Source organism: Mirounga angustirostris, unplaced genomic scaffold, assembly GCF_029215605.1.
Source record: "Mirounga angustirostris isolate CCGP_5_RB_7025 unplaced genomic scaffold, mMirAng1.0.hap1 SCAF_12, whole genome shotgun sequence".
Classification (NCBI taxonomy): domain Eukaryota; kingdom Metazoa; phylum Chordata; class Mammalia; order Carnivora; family Phocidae; genus Mirounga; species Mirounga angustirostris.
The window spans coordinates 108,487,331-108,501,440 of NW_026991720.1; the positions used below are offsets into that span (position 1 = coordinate 108,487,331).

The 14,110-nt window shown below is 37.6% G+C and overlaps 1 long non-coding RNA gene across 1 annotated transcript in view; it reads left to right on the forward strand.

Annotated features, from left to right (window-relative positions):
• LOC135362145 (uncharacterized) overlaps positions 1–14,110 on the forward strand; it is a 53,792-nt gene that overhangs the window by 17,156 nt on the left and 22,526 nt on the right. Inside the window, exons 5-6 of the long non-coding RNA XR_010406647.1 lie at positions 10,590–10,723; positions 13,534–13,675. This is a non-coding gene — a long non-coding RNA (uncharacterized LOC135362145). The remainder of the gene's footprint in view (positions 1–10,589; positions 10,724–13,533; positions 13,676–14,110) is intronic.

Consider the following 14,110-nt stretch of genomic DNA (forward strand, 5'->3'; position numbering starts at 1 on the left):
GTGGAGAGAGAGCCTCTTCTCAGTCGCCTTCCTGACCTCCCTCCATCTGTCGTTTTCTTTCACATACCGGTGCATGAAGGCTCAGGTTGTCTGGATCCTGGCTCATTGGGGTTTTAATTAAATCACTGGTCGAAACCTAAGGAAGAGATGTGAGGTCTTCAGGGTGTTTGGATGTCGACGAGTTCAAAGTGCCTGAATGGGGTCTGGTTATGCTGCACCAAAGCAGCCATACTGTGAAATACTTGAAAGCTCTTCGGTGTTTTAAACTTCGGCCTCATGTAAACCAGGTATCTGGGCGATTGATCAAAATCCATGGACAGGATGTAGCTTTTCGTCTTAGGTGTAGAGAAAACATCAGCCAACTTCCATGCTTTTGTCGAGTGGCTTGTGTTTAATATTTCTTGAAAGAACGTAAATACCTACTTTCAAATTTAACTTTCTAAATTGTCTTTGGATGCATGCTAATTGTGCCCCCTTTAAATAAACTGACCAGATGCAGTTATTCGGATGAGTATTAATGAATAGAGCCTGTTTGTTGTTAGTACCAAATTTATGAGCCAGAAAAAAATGGGGCTTGGGGGAGAGAAACTATTAATATTTTATGATTAGGTACTATAATGGTATTAGGTTACTAAACCATTAATTATACAAAAGATTTTATTACCTCTCAGCAACAAGGATAAAGAAACAGAAAGAGTTGATATTATGGAATATCTGTCTTTGTTGAGAGTCTATATTAAATGTTTCAAATTCAGTTTACTTGAAATATTCTTTTAAAAAAACTAAAGTAATACAAACCTGATAAAGTATCCTTAAATTCCTCAGTCTCTATTTTAGTTACTCTTTGACCGTTTTCTCCCCCAAAGTAACCTTTGGCTCCAATTAAGCTTTGGGAGAGAAAAGAAAAGCAAGAACAGAAATCAAACAGCACTTCTTAGATTATAAAAACTGTGTGGTCATCATTGATTTTGCAACAAACTGAGTTGGGAGGCGTAGGTTCAACCAACTTTGTTTTTTTGTTTTTTGTTTTTTTCTTGGTGTTTTATATTTAAGTTTTAGTGTCTATTTGTGTTCTCTCCAGATTCTGAAAATGGTCAGAGGTGCAGTTTAGAGTCCTCTCTTAACATCATTTAAGCTATTAAAAAACACTCTTGTGTTTCTTTTCATTATTGTTCAAACATTACATTCAAAACGTTTCTAGAAATATTAAATTAGAGGAAATCTTGTGCTCACTAGCTTTAAAAGCTCTACAAGATCAGAGGGATTTGAAAGAGTTCTAATGCAACACAATGTATCGCCTTCTATCAGGTTAAATAAGAAATCCATTTTGTAGCACCCATAATTTAATGAAATGCCCCTTTGGAACTATTTTTTTTTTTAATTTTTCAAAGATTATATTTAGTTTGTAGAAAATAACATTTTTCTGGAGGAAAAGATGGGAGAAATGAGGATTAATTTTTCTTGCACTATAATCATCTTTCATTAAATTGAAGCTTTTCGTGTCACTAAGGCTACTTTAGCTTTTTTTTGTTAATCTTGATATGGAAGATAGAATGTGATACAGGCAGAAGCCCCTGTATCCCCTTACGTTATATTTGTTTCATCACAACAAGTGCATACCTTGCAGTGACATCATGATCAGTAAGTGACATTTGCTAGCTGTGGCTTCATTTGTCTTTGGAGTTGTAATTATTAGACTTTGGTGCCCTAGTTTTTTGACATCAACAGCTACTTTGAAGAATGAGGTTGCTATGGGTTACCAGTGTGTCCTGTACATTTTCACTAGCACAAGGTTCAGGTTCCAGATCGGTTAAAATATATACCTTCAAGCTTCCCCCCGCCTCTCCGCCCCAGGACTACGTTCTCCTAGGCGGGTGTTTGTGAATGAATGAGTATGTGTGCAAACCATGTTTCAACCCTTAAGAGAAATATCTAAATGCAATACTTTTGCCTATTTTCCACCAACATACTATGAAAGTACTATATGTAATGGATCTTGCTAAAAGAAAGCAAGTAGCCTGGAGGTAAAATGTAATGAACTGCCATCAAAAAGTATGGAAGAAAAGACTTTCCTTTGGCTGCAATGACTGAGTAATTTCCTTGCATGGGCACATTTAGCATTCAAAAAGAGGTCGCTTAGTTTTTCTCTGTTTTGAATATGTAATGTGATTGGATTCATAACATGACCCTTGACTTTTAGAAAGTCAAAATGAACTCCATCTAGTTAAACACATAAGAGAATCACACTGGGAATTAGAGGTCTGAATCCTCAGTTGTGCCTTGAAGCCAACCAGTGACCTTGAGTTTGTCCTTAGATTTCTTACGGACTCAGTTTCTTAAACTGTAGAAAGACTAGATAGATGGCCAATTAGGTATAACCATTAAAGAGTCTTCACAAAACTTAGTATTACATAAAGTCTCTGTTGTGCTTAACTCCTTGCTCCTAAATTCATCTTCTAAGGATGGTTGAATCTGGGCCTTCCATCCCTGGAGTCCTCCTCCTTGTAAACAAGGTCTCAGAGCTTCACTGAAGTTGTTTTTATTTCCATGAAAAGATTCATGAGGATATTAAAATGGTTTGCAATCAATCTCTCATTTTTTTCCCAGGACTGCGTTCCATATTTAGTTTAAGAGTAAAAAGCATTAAGTAAGTTATGGCTAGGCAGACTTAGGTAATTCAGACATTTTTGGAATACCATAATATGCAATTGACTGCTAAGGATTTTTCTTTCCTGTTAATTGGAACTTTTAAAAATTGAAATAAGTAGCTATGTGTTGAATCTGATTATTCCCTACAGGCATGAAAGAGGAGGTTATTTTAAGGGACTATAAGCACATTCTGGCTACACAAATTGAGAACTCAGAGGTTATCTTGGGGGCTCGTTGACAGCAGCTGCTGTGTTGAAAGCATAGCTTCTTAGCAGGGAAGCATCCTCCCCCACAAATAAGTGTTGTACTAAACTCAGATGAAGGGCAGGGGGATGGGAAATATAGGGGGAGTATGGTGGTTAAGAGCTCAGACTCCAGAGTCCACGTACCTGCATGTCATCTCCAGCTCCTATCCCAGCTCTGCCGCTTACTAGCTAGCTGCTTGACCTTGCGCAAGTTATTACCTCTCTGTCCTTGGTTTTGTCATACTGAAAAAGGTGACAATAATAGAATCCACCTCACAGAAGTGTTGGAAGATTAACTGAGTTAATATACATAAAGCCTGGCACATATTGAGTGTTGTGTCTCCTTAAGAGGTTGTGTAGGCTTTGGGCACCTGGGTGGCTCCGTCGGTTAGGCGTCTGACTCTTGATCTCAGCTCAGGTCTTGATCTTAGGGGTTGTGAGTTCAAGCCCCACATTGGGCTCCGTGCTGGGTGTGGAGTCTACTTAAAAAAAAAAAAAAAAAGAGGATGTGGGCCAGATGAATTAGACATAAGTGTTACAAAAGACAGTAGCCATTGAGGGTTGGGGGTGTTGGGGAAGATTTGATAAAGGAAGTGAGCTGTTGAGATGCTATGTCTTAGAGAAATGTCATTTATATAGGCAGAAAGGAGGGAAAGAACATTACAAAGCGTGAAGTGGGGTTTTTTTTTTTTTAATCAGACTCCTTTGTTCCTATTAGAATTTGAAAAACTATTACATATATTTAAGTTGGCATCTAGTTTTTATACATTTAAAGAATTGCAGATGTTTTTTTCTGGAATATAATAAATATTGACATTTTAAAATAAGCATATCCAGTGAGTAGCAATTTGATTTCCAAATCATGCATTTTTAAAAAGGCCTGAATAAGATCTTTAACAGTCAAATTTCGCATCCTTATTTTCTCCTTGAACTCGTATTTCCATTCTACTTCCACAGAATTTTATCTTAATGTAATATTTTTATGCTTGAGAGTCTTGTTATTCATCAACCTTTCATTACTCTTATGAAATACATATGTATGTGTATATTAAGTTTAAAAATTCTATCATCCTAAAAGTAAGTATTAAATTTTTTCTGGATTGAGTTATAAAGATTATTAGTAGTATACAGTTGATCAAAACAGTCCCTGTATAGGGGCACCTGGGTGGCTCAGTCGTTAAGCGTCTGCCTCCTGTATATTGCCATTTTGGTCATTTATTTCATGAACTTATAGGAAACTTTTTGCTCAGTGGATGAATCATTTCTACCCTTTGTATCCCCATATGTTCATGTATCCATTGGTGAATGTTACTTATTGCTAGAATGAGATAGGTTTCAGCATCGATTTTCTTCTTAATTTTTGTTTTTATAAAGGTAAGGCCAAAAAATGATGTTACCATAAATAGGTGGGAATGGAAGGAGTTCTATTATAAGAATGTCATTCAGTCCCTTGAACTCCTTATGAGTTATGGTCCATAAATCACAGAATTGTCTATTGTCAAACTTGAGTTTCAATCAATTATTTTTAATGATCTACTGCCTGACAAATTGATTAGATACACCTTCAGTTTTGTTGAAGGCAAACAATAGAAAATCACATGTTTTGGAAAATATTTGTTACCCAGCCTTTAAAGTTCAACCAAACACCAGTATTGCAAATTGTCTCTGTTCAGCGTCCACTGGAGTTAGGATGAATGAGTGGTATGCTACTGATTCTTTTTTGTTAATTCAAGAGAAGGAACGGTAAAAGTGTGATTTGAAAAAAACAAGGAAGAACTGCTTGCCTCCATAGCAAGATCAACTTGAGAAGTAAGAGTACACAGAATCCAGGCTTCCTGCATTAAGCTACCTTGGAAAGGAGCATGTTTGGGAGAGCGGGAAGTAGGCAAGTTCAGAGTGACTGTCAGTGTGGAGAGTATGCGAACAGACCATTATGAGTATTCTAGCATTCTTCCCTCGCTTGTCCTGGACCAGCCCCAGCTTGGATCCTTGGGAAGGGAACAGGAAAGCTCTACAGTGTTGTGAGCTGTTTTATTCACTCCCCATGGAAGTGCTTTCGTTAGATCTTGTCTGTTTTGGATTTAAAAAAATGTTACTGATGTAGATGTTGTATTCCCTCCAAGAGAGAGCTTCCAAAAAACCTATTGTTTCTTTTTTTTTTTTAAAGATTCTATTCATTTATTCATGAGAGATAGAGAGAGAGAGGCAGAGGCAGAGGGAGAAGCAGGCTCCCAAGGAGCAGGGAGCCTGATGCGGGACTCGATCCCAGGACCCTGGGATCATGACCTGAGCCGAAGGCAGACGCTTAACGACTGAGCCACCCAGGCGTCCCAAACCTATTGTTTCTTAAAATCAATGCTTAATAGGACAAAAAAAAAAAAAAAAGACAGCTTTCAGTGTTATTGTGTGTTTTTTTTCTATTACTAGGTCTTCAAGTATATTGTAGTTAATTGGTGTCATCTTTAACCAAAAATTGCAATCCATGGAATCAAAATGCTCTACTTTTCCTATTATGCATTTACTTTTGTGTCATTTTAAGAATTACTGAAATGAAAAGCCTAAAATATGTAGACTAGTGCCTTGCTCATGATAAGTTGATCAATAAGTCGTAGTAGTTATTTATCAAGTGCTTTAGAAATGAAACGAAGTGGTGCATCATCATTTTCTTAAATTCAAGACTTGGAATGAAATTTACTCAAATTTATATTCATGAAAGCAGATGTTAAAATTTTCACTTGTGGAGAAATAGTCAATATGAACATTTACAGACCTGGAAATCAGCAAGTACCTCAGAGGATAAATTAGATCTTACAATGGATAGGCAAGTTGAATAAGTCAACATGGACAAAAAGGTCATCTAGTTATGGGAGTTATTACCATTTTTATTCTTGGTACTTTCAGATATGAGTACAGTTTTTAAAAATGATAATATTTGCTTTTTTAGAAACATCATCTCCATATTGTCCTACTAAATTTATCATTGTTGCGAGAATTGTCGTTTATGTGTTGAGTGAAGCAGTGTGTATTAGTTAATAACCCTAAGCGTCAACTCCTGGTTAAGTTGGGTAAGTTCGGGGGCACCTGGGTGGCTCAGTTGTTAAGCGTCTGCCTTCGGCTCAGGTCATGGTCCCGGGGTCCTGGGATCGAGCCCCGTATCGTGCTCCCTGCTCAGCGGGAAGCCTGCTTCTCCCTCTCCCACTCTGCCTGCTTGTGTTCCTTCTCTTGCTGTGTCTTTCTCTGTCAAATAAATAAAATCTAAAAAAAAATAGAATAAAAAAGATAATAATTTTTATGTATACAAATAATATATATGTATACTCTTTTGACAAAAGTGTCACACATTATAGTATATGTATATAATGTAAAATCCCTCTAGAATCTGTGCGTGGTCCCTATCCACTACTCAAGAGAGGTAATCAGATACCTGTGTGCACCCTCGGATCACTTGCATTCTCTCTCTCTATCTCCTCTCTCTCTCTCACACACACCTCTCTTGCATGCATATCTGCAGAAAGGTATAGTATTGTGTTTGGTTTTAGCAAAAAGTTCATCACACTGTGCAAATGCTCCATTCACCTCTTGCATCAGATATCTTTCTTTGCCGGGGCAGAGAGCTACCTCATTCATTTGCTACAGAGCAGTCCAAAACGTGGATGTACTGGTTTTATTATTCATTTGTCTGTTGGTGGGCATCTAGCCTGTTTCCCCATGTTTCTACACTTGGCACCAGTGCACAGTGAACATGCTTGTGCTTGTGATTAGTGTTCATCTTAGGTAAATACGTGAGATCACAGTGTCTTTAATTAGTATATATTACTTTATTGGCTTCTAAAGTGACCGTGACATTTTTAAAGAAAAGATTTCGGATTGTTTTGAAGAAGTTTTGTATTCTGGCAAGCCTGTCCCATAATTATTTTTTATTATTTTTATTTTATTTTACTGATAATGTATTTGTCTCCTTTAGGTAGCACTTGCAGCATATCATCCCAGATCAGTACCCTCTCCCTTTCTTAAAAAATAACCTGGAGGTCTCCTTTCTACTTAGAGTCACTGCAAAGCTTCTCTAATCCATGGTCCCAAAGTAACTTTAACATTCTCTAGTGGTCAATTTGCCAGTGAGACATGATGGCCGAGAGGCTTAGTGCTGGTTCTGTCAGCCTTGTGATCTGGGGCAAGGTATGTTCTCCTAGGCTTAGGGTCAGGATTGAATGAGTTACTGTATGTAAAGCATATGGCGGGGCATATGGTACATAGCGGGGACTCAGTAATTGTTGGCTGATTCTTCCATGTAGCTGCTGCCCGTTACTCAGCAAACACTATCTGCCTATTATGTGCTGGGAGCATAAAGATAAATAAGACATGGTCCCAGTGCTTGAGGAGCTTACATTCTAACATGCATGTGTTTGCTCAAAATCTAAGTACTTATTCCCTTCTTTCTATTTAAACTCTGTCCATGGCCTAGTTTGCTTTCCTCCCATGTCAGCTGACTTCTGCATCATGAAGGACAGCCTCTCACATCTTAACTCATTCTCTTTAATGGTGATTCAGCACGTACTACATCCCCAAATTATTGTTAAAAACTGGAATGCAGAGATGGTGTGTAAGACAATCTGTAAGGAGCTAACAGGCTCCAGGGAGGAGAAAAAAAAAAAAAAAAAAAAAAAAACTTCAGAGTTCTGCAAGACTCTTTCCGCTTCTCTATGATGGCTTTCCACCTGTGGACTTGCTCTGTTTTTACCTTGCATTGCCTCTGTTAATAAAGATAAATAATCTCCATTCTCTCTTTCTGGGGACAGAGGGTGAGGTGTTAGCAGCAAGGGAGTTCTTAATTCTCTGTCTTTATCAATGACATAACTCTTTGGACTACGCTTGTTAGGTAGGAGCTGTTTTCTTTCCCAGGACTGAAGAAAAACCAGAGGGGCTTAGAAATTCCTGGCCATCCATGCCCAGGTGGAACCAATTTGGTAAAAGAACCTTTTGCTGCAAAGGTTCTGCAGGTCACTGAGACCGATCGGTTCATACCCATGCTTCCCAGGGAGTTCTCCCCTCAATCCCATGAGCTTCTTTGGGAATGGCACACTTTAGGGAATTCTTGACCTAGAGTAGGAAAAGGTAGCAGTCCTTTATCCCCCTCACATAGATTCTTCTTTAAAAAGTAATAAATTACCGTTGATGACTCAGGGATACCTCCTTGCTTTGATTACCATTACAAGATTTATTTGGTTTGTTCGTAATAAGAGTATTAGGTTTGATCTTACTTTAAAAGCCTGTCCTGGCACAGATGTCTTGCTGAACTGTGAATGGACATCGAGGCTCCTTTTAAAGGAGACTTAAGCATTTGTTGCCACAACCGGATCTGAGCATAATACTGAGCTCAAGAAAGATCATTTTCTCAACAGAAATAATTTATTATTGCCGGAGGTAATGTGAAATTATTTATTTTTTCTTGAAGCATGTTTTTTGTAAATGTTTTCCAGAGATACGTGACTTGAAATTAATGACACTCTCCTTTGTAAAGACTTTATTTCATTTCATGTACTCTATTGACCCCCTGGGAGAATATCCAGTCTAGAGAGGAGAAAACGGACGTGGTGCCAAACAGCCACGAATGCCTCCAGTAGATGAGGTGTTCGCCTGAATGCTTCATGGGGGACTTCATCCCTATGCTGTATTTTGTGTTTTTTGGCATCTTTGGTTCATTTGTGGAAGCTTGTCTGTTAGAATTCCATATACATTTCATTGGCTTTGAAAGATATTGGGGTTGACATAAACCTACTGAAAGGAAAGTTTGCATCGAAAGTAATACATTTCCTAGTCAAAGAAAACACCGTTGTTCTGGCATCAGTGGATGTGATTTTTGTTTTCTTTTAACTTCCCAGTAGTAGTGAAGCTATTTGGGTCAGTTATCTGGTAATTGTCAGAAGGAAAGTTATATGTATATTTTACTGGTTAGTGGTTCAGACTGGCCATAAAGTGGGAGGGAAAAGAAAAGGACCTTCTTCCCCCACACATGAGGTCATACTGCTCATCACAGCTTTATGAACATAGTAAGAAACTGAAGTCATCTCTGACTGAGGTTGTCGAGTTGGAGGCGTAACATCTCCCAGAAAAGAACTTCTGTGAGAATTCTGAAAAATCTGTTGATGGAGGCTTCTGCCCATTTAGTATTGTCAGCATATTACTATTGATGTCTTACAATTTCCGGTGTACTTCTCACATAAACCTATAGTGCCTCAGCTAGCTGCATTTTCATTATTTTCCACCAGTCCCACCGATTCAAACTTCCTTCCTTTAACTGTTTGCTTTCATCTTCTCTAAGCCCTGGGGATTCTTCTTGGCTTCCAGAAAAAGTCCTCCTTACTCCCTTCTCCCACTCCCCATTTCTCTTTACATAGCCTTCTTTGTCTAAAGAGTGTCCTGGTGATCAGCACGCTGTGACAGAGTGTGTGTGAGGCCTGGTGGGTAACGACTGAAAACTGCAGGTACGTGTCCAGGGCTCTTAGAACCTTAAAAACCTTCTGCCGTATGAAATAGGATAGGGCCGGTCTTTCTTCTTTTGATTGCTTGCTTTCCTGATTGCTCTTTTGTAGGAGATCCAGTATCTCTTCTACATACTCAGTCTGTATTAGGAGTGTTGGATAACTCCATAACTCCCCTCTCCGTCTCAGAAATAGACCCAAGGCTTCACTCAGGACCAGAAGATATAGTTAGGGTGGCATGACAGATAGAAATTAGTGAAAAGTTTAGGCTTATCCAAAAAAATAAATGTTTGATACATCTGGGACTTCTTCAAGCTGTCCTCTGCTTCATATAGCAAAGGGCAAAATGAATCACTCCATAACAAGGGGTCCTAAGAGATACCAAACTCAATTAAAATTGATTTAACTTGGGGCACCTGGGTGGCTCAGTCGGTTAAGCGGCTGCCTTCCGCTCAGGTCATGATCCCAGGGTCCTGCGATCGAGCCCCGCATCGGACTCCCTGCTCGGCGGGAAGCCTGCTTCTCCCTCTCCCACTCCCCCTGCTTGTGTTCCCTCTCTCGCTGTCTCTCTCTGTCAAATAAATAAATAAAATCTTAAAAAAAATTGATTTAACTTCTGGGGAGCTGTCCAGATTATACTCCACAAATACTAATATGATAATATCCATTTTAGCCATAAAGCATCTCATTGGATCTCGTGTCTCTTTTCCTAGATTATAGATCATGGGCAGTAATAGACTGTCTCTTGAACCAACAGAGTGTAGATCTCACTGCTTCAGATTTCCAGCACGGAAGGCGAGCCGTGAAGAAATAGGCTCACATGGCTCTGTTGGAGAATGGCCGTACACGTGACAGGCGGCCTGGCCTGGAGTGGGGCTAACCTTTTCTCATTTAAAGTTCTCTTTTCCCTCCAGAACTCATTGGAGAATCATTTGCATGTTATATTTCATCTGCGTTTATCTCATCCCAAGCTCTTCATCCTTCTGTTGAGTTACATGTTCTCCGGAGTAAATGTTTTCTACTGTCTGACAGTGTAAAAAAAAAAAAAAGAAAGAAAGAAAAGAAAGAAAAAGGTGAACGGTGGCACAGTTAGCATGAAAAATGGTGAAGATAGGAATAGAAAACGGGAAAATGTATGTCACTCTGGAAGTTCTGTACAGTATAAGAAAAGTGGAGCAATCAATTTCTATTAACATATATATTCTTTTAAATTTAGGAATAGACGGACAGTCTGTGGAAGTGTCCAATATCGTGGACATCTGAAAAGAACATAACCGTGAGATTGCAATGAGAATTTCTTCTAGCATAAACAGTCAAAACAAATTCTATACTGACCTGAATGGATATCAGGTAATTTTCCCTTAAAATGTCTAAGTAATAGCTGTGTTAGTGTGTAACTTTTATATATGGTAGTGGGCCAGTTAATTTTGGATCCTTTGAAAAATATGCTTAAGTTTACAAATTATTTCTAAAGGAAAACTGAATTTTAACAGGTACTTATAGGTTCTATATTCAACCAGATGTCCAAAGTTAGAACAGATATTTGAGAGATTGGTTTGTAGAGCATCTGATTTACGGAGGTAGTTTTTTCAAAGGCAGATTTGGTGACCATTTGCATGTTAAATGCCTTGACACCAAAATATATCTGAATTTGTTTAATAGAAAGGAAACATAATTAGGGATTGGTGGAGTATGTATTTTTCCCCTCATAAAGAAATGGTATGTGTGTATTTAATCTATTACATATATACTTTTAAATGTATAATGTAATAATGGGCTCTTTTAAATTTCAGGAAAGCTCTTTCCCTCTTTTTATCAATAATGTATGTGTATTTACCTTTATGCACACACTTGTGTACATATACATAGACAAAGAAATACAAGCACATATATAGAAATGTGGGCAGGTATGTATTTAATCAAAATGTTCACAAAATAGTTTGAAATAGTAATGAGAAAATTGACTCAATTTTTTTCAGATTGTTAGCTCTTTAATTTAATAGGGCTCTTTTGATTGTTACATAAATTTCTATATTCAGAGTATATGTGTGTGACAACATAGCTTTGAAATACTACCACTAAAAACATTAGCATGTTTTTGAGACATTAGCATTTTAGAAATTTCTGGCTATGAATAGAAATAATTTCACAACAAATGATTTTACTTTGTCTGATTTTCAACTGGGATGAGTGGAAGGGGTTGTGATAATTTTCTCTTCTACAATTTCCTGCAAAGGTTAAATTTAAACCTTTTCCAAAGCATAAAAATTGCATTATACACTTTGAATTTACATGTTAATTCTACCACAGCTGTTTGGTTTTCAAATGAAGCCCTGACTTTATGGTGATTCATTTTCCTTGTGTACAAAAGAAACTCTTTTCTTAAAATCTTACAAAAGCAATTATTTGTATGTGTGGGTGTATACATGAATGAAAAAAACTTAGTAAAAGTGAATAAACATGTGAATTTTCTTTTCAAGGATCAAGCATTTGAATAAATGGGAAAATATTATTTCTAAACTTCTAAATTTCTAAATTTATGACCTAAATATTTCTGCTTCTAAAATAGGCCATTTTTTAAGCCTTGGAAAGAGTAGTCCTTGAGCAAAACTAGAAATCTAGACTAACAGGTAGGGAGTGAGGGTGGCAGCCCTATAGTCATGACAGTGTGAATGTCCTTTTCAGTGAGTATACAAGTTAATTTGATTGGGAAGATCCAGATTGGAAAGGAGAAATGGAAAATTCTTTGAAACTCTCTCTTCTTTTTTCTTTCTTTCTTTCTTTCTTTTTCTTTTTTTTTAACATTTTGCAGTTGTTTCTTCAGGTTCATAATTTCCTGGGCCTGTGATACAAATTACCACAAAATGGGTGGCTTAGAACAACAAGAATTTATTCTGTCATAGTTCTGGACACCAGAAGTCCCAAATCAAGATGTCTTCAGGGCCACACTCCCTCCAGAGGTTCTAGGGAAATACTCTTCCTTGCCTGTTGGGGCTTCTGATGGGCTTGTAGACCCATCACTCCACTGTCTGCCTCTGCTGTCCCAGAGTCCCTGTCGCATTCTCCTTGTGTTGCCGTGTGTGTCCTTTCGTGTCCAGGTTTCCCGCTTAGAAGGACACCAGCCCTTGGATTAGAGCCCACCCTAATCCACTATACCTTATGTCTGTAGAGATCCTATTTCAGAACAAAATCACATTCACAGGTTATGGATGACCATGAATTTGGGGGACACTATTCAGTACAACCAGTAAGTTAAAGGATGCACTACAGGGTTGTTGTAAAGATTAAAGATCATATTTGTGAATGCCCGTACTTTGTCTCGTTATAATGGGCACTCAATACTATTACATTAACTTTGTACTCCTTTTCTTCTTGAGTGTCATGTCAGACTTGCATGAGCTGAACAGGAGAGATGTCATTTTTATGTGGTGTGAATAAGATACCTCGTAACAAAGTCTCTGTTTGATGTTTCCTCCTGAGGTTTGAGGGACTCTCCTCAGCCCCAACCAGCTTAGTGAATTTTCGGTCAAAAAATAAAATAATGTATTTCATGCATTCACATACCAGACCAAGAGAAGTTAAAATATGGAACTACCTACATTGACACTAAACAGGAAGAATAAGCACTGAAGAGTTTTTAAATATAAATATTAATTTGATTATTTTAATGTAATATGTTAGAGGATTTGATAAGGGGATCTGTGGTATTTATTAAAACTGATTCAAGAATTATAAGAGAGATTTTTTGAAAGGGGATAGAGAGCTATTATGCTTAGCATTCATTACAAAAGCAGTATGTTAGATTTAGATGAGAAATGAATACTTGCTACCTTTATAATTTGTTTTATGCAAATATTGGAAAGCTAGAAGACTTTTGTTAAGGATTTTTATTCTGAATTTAAATAGGAATGCCTATTTTAAGAACCTGGATAAGTTCTACCTTTCTCACCTAAAAGTTTTCTAAGATCCTCATTTTTTTTTTCATATTGTTTGAAAGAATGTTTTAATTCCTAAATTAGCTCTTCCTTTGAACAAGAAAGGAAGCTATACCTTTTTCTTTTTGGAAGAAACGTCATCTGTAGTCAGTACTAATTTTTTAAAGTACATCTGTAAATATCCCTTGATTTCTTTTTTTTAAAGTGAACTGTTTGGTCTTATAGATTCAGCCCAGAATGACGATGAGCAAATTGCCTCTTCAAGCAAATGTCTATCCGATGACCACAATGGCCTATATACAGGACACCAAGCATCGCTTGACATTACTCTCAGCTCAGTCTTTAGGGGTTTCAAGTTTGAAAAGTGGTGCGTGTTGTTTGGATTCTTTTTTGCTCTTACAAGTTTCAGTTCCAAATGTATAATTTTTCTGTTGGTCATATTATTAATTATCATCTTCAGACACCAGCTATTAGTTAATTTTGGTTTTGTGAGAATAACATAAAATAATGTATTTCTTCAATCTTCTGATGAAGAATGAGGGACCTAAAGCTCCATGAAACCATGGCTTCTTAAAGATAATTTTTCTCTCCTGATAGCTCATTGTTTGCACAAGCCTCTGTCGTTGTCATAATGGAATGGCTGTGGAAACTCTCCCAGAAGCCAAAGAGGAGAGGGAGCTGGGGTAAAAGTTAGAAATTCCCAGAGTTGCCTAAGTTCGCAAAGGCGGGACGTAACAGTTCAAACCTAGTTCCTCCTCTGAATCGTATCGTTCTAGGGCACTTCTACCCGAAAGAAGAAAGG